Source organism: Drosophila innubila, assembly GCF_004354385.1.
Source record: "Drosophila innubila isolate TH190305 chromosome 2L unlocalized genomic scaffold, UK_Dinn_1.0 4_B_2L, whole genome shotgun sequence".
Classification (NCBI taxonomy): Eukaryota; Metazoa; Arthropoda; class Insecta; order Diptera; family Drosophilidae; genus Drosophila; species Drosophila innubila.
The window spans coordinates 26,706,596-26,712,829 of NW_022995372.1; positions in this window are offsets into that span (position 1 = coordinate 26,706,596).

The following is a 6,234-nucleotide window of genomic DNA, read 5'->3' on the forward strand; positions in this document are numbered from 1 at the left end:
TTGTGTTTATTAAATCAGAAATTGAATTTCAAGTATTTTCGAAGTATGTATGTATTTTTTAATAATGTTTGACTCACTCTATCTCAGTTTCCATATTCCATTCAATGTGATACAATACATTTTGTTCATTGATAAGTTAACAAAAGAAACCCTCTTTACATATTTCTATTATTCTCTTCTCTGAACGTGCACACTCTCTCTACCCTTAATTCTCAGTAAAAGCTTTGATTTACAATTCCAAAATTCTTTTACTTTATTCTTGATACAAGTTCAGATTGAAAATTCCTCTATATAAACTTCATAATTTATTTCTTCCGCGCTGATTTAATATCCTTTTAAAAAAGGGTTACATACTTTCTAACAACTCTCTCAGTATATACTCGTACTTTTAGCATTTAGTTAAGTATGACTTTAGTTTCTGTAAGCTTGTCGAAATTGCACTAAGCATTTATCGATGGTAGCTCATTAGCATCACATTGAAAACGAACTTTGCTTTTAAATTTGACTTTGCTTTTGGCCAACTTATGGGGTGCAACTTCAGTAAGCCATTAGTCAGACTTTTGGTCTGCATACGCTCTCTGTCTGACAAAAAATGCCAATGCATCAAAGGCAAAGATGCATCTCAAGTTGACTGCATTACTAAACGACTTTAAGCCGAGGATCTACCTCAACGTCTCGTGCCCCGTACCCAAGTACTTTGAAAAATGTTTGCTGGGAACTCTAGGTTGGATCTTTTTCGGGTTGCATTTTTGTGTCGCCTTTGGTTGGCCTTCACTTAACTACAGCAGCTCAACTGCTCGACAGCTCGTGCATGTTAAAAGCTATTTAAATATGCTCTCTTTGAATGCCTTGATTGGCTCTATGCCAACCCATTCCTTGTCAGACTCCTTTGCTGTACTTCACATGGCTGTGCTTTGCTTTGGTTCGGTTTGGTTCAGTTCAGTTTGACTTGACTATGACTCTGACTCTGACTCTGAAAAAAACCACAACGCATATTAGGGAACAGGACTTCAAATGTACCCCTTTCTCTTGCTGCTCAACCTTTTTGCATGAATTAACCCTATAATTGCCAAAGTGCTTGAAATTTGAGCAGAGTCACAAGTTTATTGATAATTGTGTATGCTTAATGGAACTTTGACAAAAAATCCATAGATATGTTACTCGAAGATAAATTGATCATGCGACCCTTTTCAACTCTACAAGCATTAAAAGTGTTTTGAAAAGGTGATTTTTCTAAAGTTAGTCTCTTATACATATTAAATTATGCATTCCAGAACTACATCTTAAAAATTTCAAGAACGTATGAGCTCGATATGTTGTATCCACTTAAAACCAAGCAAAGTTAATCGACCCCTGTACTTTTTTGAGTAAGTATGCATGATGCATGGTGAGGTGTGAAGGGCTACTGTCGAGCCCACTCGACAGTTATATGCTCGATACACATATCTTCACGGCCGTTTGATATAATGACCATTTACTAAATAAATAAAAACTTAAAGAACTCAAATTCGTCCAGAGGCGAAATTAAACTGTCACTTTTAACTTTCAAAATGTTAAAATAAAGAATATTTAAAATGTATGCAAATTTAACATAGCAATTGAATTAACAGAAGAAATGCATATTCAGCGGTGCTCTAGAACTACAAAGCAACCGAAAACCAACCAAAACTCATACGATTAAACATTACATACATTATAAAGGTGGTAACCTATACGTATGCTAAATTTAAAAACTGAACCTATTAAATTGGCCTTGTTATTGCATAATTTAGTTTTTTGTCGATTACAGGAATATTGGGGGTCGTGGCAATATAGCAGTATTGTCACCAAATTTGGTAGCTCTAGCACTTATAGTCTCTGAAATCCAGGTGATTTTATGTCCTCCATATCTCATATTTCCTCAACTATTGTCTGTGCTTATTAACCGATCTCTCAAGGCTGTAGCTTTTAAATTGCTGTTGTTATTCGATTTTGTGTCATTTACGTGGGCGGACGTGGGCGTGGCCAAATTTTAAAATAATCTTAATATTGTCACCAAATTTGGTTGCACCATAATTTGCCACGAATCTAATAGGCTCTAGTACCCAGTTGTTTGGGTACCGATCTAAAAGTCCATAGATTTCATACATATGTATGTACATATATAGATGCAACTTCATTACATACCATACATGTTTAATTGCTAAAACATTCTAAGCAATTTATAAATATATATTTTAATGTATTTTTCTATTTTTTTAGTTATAATAAAAGTTAAAATTAAAAAAATTCACCCAAATAAGGTACCTAAATTGTGAATTTTTAGGGTTAAGCCAACGCAACCTGAATTTGTTACATCTACATATATACACACGCCCACACTCACTTACAAAAGGCTGCAACAATCAAGTATGTCGACTGCCAACGCACTTTTCTCACACACAACTCCCATTTGGTATTCTCTTGAGAACTTGCCACGCCCCCTGCATATATATGTGCTGATGCAATTTGAAATGCAAAACTTTAATGGAATTTGTGCTGCTGCGACAATAGTTTTGGGAACTTTGCAGCACAGGCAACTTAATTTCTAATGCATTTTCCACATATTTTGTAAGGACACACTTACGAATACGAGTTTTTCTATACCGAAAACTGAAAACTAAAATTTGGTGGAGCATTCTAATTGATATTTAAGTATAGTTGCTGTTGCTTCAGTTTGCGTAATTGCCAGAGCGTCTTGTGCTCTCCAATTAGCATTACCATACAATTTACCATGACGCAAGCAAAGTTCCCACCCAGCTCTTCTTTCTTCTATATGTGCTCCCATATGGAATGCGTTTATTTCATGTAAAAATATTTCGCTGACAATTACATGTCACCAGACGCACATACAAAAAAAAAATTTCTCTGCTCACTTCTCGTGTGTACGTTCGTATTTTATGAGGGCATGTGGGTGTGTCTGTTATATTTTGCGATTAATCGTTGGACTCATTAGTGGTGAAAATATTTATGAAGACCTCTGGGAAAATGCAGAGTCGTGAAATCATTAAATATACATACATTAAAATCATTCTCAACTCTGTCTGTATGAGTGGCACTTAATGGATTTATCATAAAGTTCAAAATGCAGCAAGAAAGACAATTAAAACAAAATTTGTCATTATTTTCACAATGACAGTGTTCCAAATAATAGGCAATTATTTATTTATTTTATTTTATTAAGTAGTTTCTTCAAAATAGAATAAACTACAAAGAAAGCTCTTTCTTAAATAAGAAAATGGCTAGAGCAATGACAGCAGAAATCTAAACTCCATTTGAATCGTTATTCGTTCAGTTTCATGCATTTTCACTGTCTGCGACCTTACGGGTCTATTAAGGTTAAGAGTCTCCAGTTATCCTCCAAATTTCCTTATCGCCGCATAAATAACATTTGTTTAATATTTCTCAAGGTCGTATTTTAATATTTATAAGTGTCATTAATCAATTTGAGAGTCAATTAGTCGCAGCGCTATCATGATTACTGTTCACATACGAGTATTCTAATCAGAAGTATAAGTACAATTTGGAAAAATTTACGCTTAAACATTACTTTTTATATTCTTTTTCGTTTTTATTTGCAATTATAAGTGATATTTCGAATATTTATTTTCAGATTGAATTGAGTTGTTTTCTAAAAAATTCCTATACAAGAGATGAATTTAAAGTAACTTACATTACTTTTTACAATAAGCTTAGAAATTTGTTAAATAAAATTCTAAAATAATAGAGATGTCCTTAGTTTTATCAAAACTCTTTATACTCGAATAAGTAGTATATTTATATTCAATTTACATTTTGCTTGTTTCATTTATACCCTTAACATTTTTGTATGCATCACTTAATAAGTTGCTGTGTTTAGCTCTTTGAGCCGCTTTTGTGGTGGCATTATAAAAATCACTGAACAGTACATGCGCCTATCAGTACGAGCAGTAGGAGTACAAGTATTATAGGCACATTAAGGCAGCCACCGGAAATGATCACAGATTGTATGTGTTTGTGGTTATCACAGTCAGTTACAGATGCAACAGCAACTTTTCTGCCTCCTCTGCCCTCATTCCGTTCAGTCTCCCATTTTAACCCTCCCACATTTTGTCCGCTCTGCGGTTGTTCGCTGTGTCCTCATGTGCGTGTATTTTTTGCTCTACAGATTATTTTAGCTGAATTTTGTTTCGAATTCATCTCGCTAGTTTTACAGTCACATAGTCAAGTAAATAATCAGTTAAAATGAAAAGAGCTGACAAAGAGTATTTTTTATATAAAATTTTTACACCTTAATCCATCAAATGATTTCGTGTAGAATTTTTTACTAGCACTTTCTGTTTGTGAAGTAAGTAAAAAATTCTATTAGTTTTGCATAGTGAAAAATAATGCAGTTACTAATGTGACTTTTTCATTATTTGTCCGATAATCTTCTAAAGTCTGTTATACAATTACTGTTGATAATTATTGAAGAATTTATTATAAACAGGGTAGAATATAAGTTTAAGACACATTCATTATAAAAGAGGTATCTTGCAGGTATTATTGAAGCATGCATATAGATTAATATATAAGTTTTGATATGTGTTTGAAGCTGTTTAATTTATAATTATAGGGATTTCATTCAACTGACTCTGTGCTCTCCGTAGACTCTCTCTAAAACATCAGAAAGTTACTTATTCCAATTAAAGTTTTTCATGTTTGTAAGTAAAATATCAAAAACAAACATTAAAATTACCTTAATAACTTAGTGATTTTGTATCTCAGCAACAAAACTGTTGGACAACGGATTGAAAATATCTCTGCATGAACAATATCTTGCAAAAACAAGGTATAATAACCATAGTCAAAACGTAAATGTTCAATTTGTGTTTTTTTGTTATTTTGATGCTGTTGTCTATTTAAATAAAATTAAACTACTCAGAGCAAACAACAAAAGTGCATTGAGAATTCATGAGAGTTTCATGTTTATTGTTTTGCATTTGAATTTGATCAAATTTCAATTTGGCAAAACAACAACTAACAATTGGCTATGGCTAAAAATTGCAAATGCCGCCAAAATGAAATTTGTCTGAAATATTAAACACAAAAAGTGAATTAAGTCCCAAACTTTATGTGGCAACAAGCAACAAACTGAAAAATAGATCGAAAAAACGCAACGACAACGTGCTACATCTACAATAAGAGTTGATGCAAATTTTTCTTGGTAAAACGATTCTCAATCACATAATGCCCACAAGAATAATCAAATTCGATTAAATTGTCAGAGAAAAGAAGAGACAAGGATAAAACATCATGTGGCAGGACTAAATGCAAATTGGGGCAGCAGCAAAAAGGCATTAAGATAAAACATTGCAATTCAATTCAAATAAGTCGACTAGCTCACAGCCTGCAATAGTTTCTCAATGTTTTCAGTTGTTTCAGTTTATCGTACTTTGTGTATCAAGAAGACCACATATGTAGCTCTTATTTATTTATTATTTATTTCTATATTTTTAGAAAACAAATTATTTATAAACTACAAATTATTTTTAAGCTAAAGAAACTTAGGCCATCTAGCTCCTAACATATTCCTTATAGGTACTATTAAGAAAATGGCTTTTAAATGTGGGAATGACGTGGTAGCTTACAAATAACTGAAAAACTTTCTTTTTATCTAAAATATATTTACAGCAAAGTAGAATTACAAATTCATAGAGTTTTTTTTTCAAATAATATGATATACAATATTTACTTAGAATTAAAATCAACACAATCAGAGATCTCAAAAAAACCGTCTATACATATTTCCAAAGCATTTTGCTCACCTTGAAAATACGAAAACTGTAAACCGACTGAACCATTTTTTCGGTTACTATTGTATTGTATTAAGCTAAATCCCAAAAGTATCTGATCAGTAACATCTTAGAATAACACTTTTGTACAAGCCAATAAAAAAGGTACTAAGAAGTAAGAAGAGTGAGCAAGTGTTTAGAGGTTTGTGTGAATTGGAGAAGAACTTACTAGACCACTGTTCTTTTATTAAGTATTGGATCTAATTAATGGATAGTTTAAGTGGACAAAAATTAAATTCACCGATTATTGCTAACAAGAATTTTTACACTTACTTACGTTTTTCACTTAAAATTAAATTAAGGGTCAAGAGGACAATTTCAACGGGAAAAAACTAACTTGTTATTCAAATCTATATATAATGCAAGTAATACGAATAGTTTTATTGTATATCTTTTTATGTCC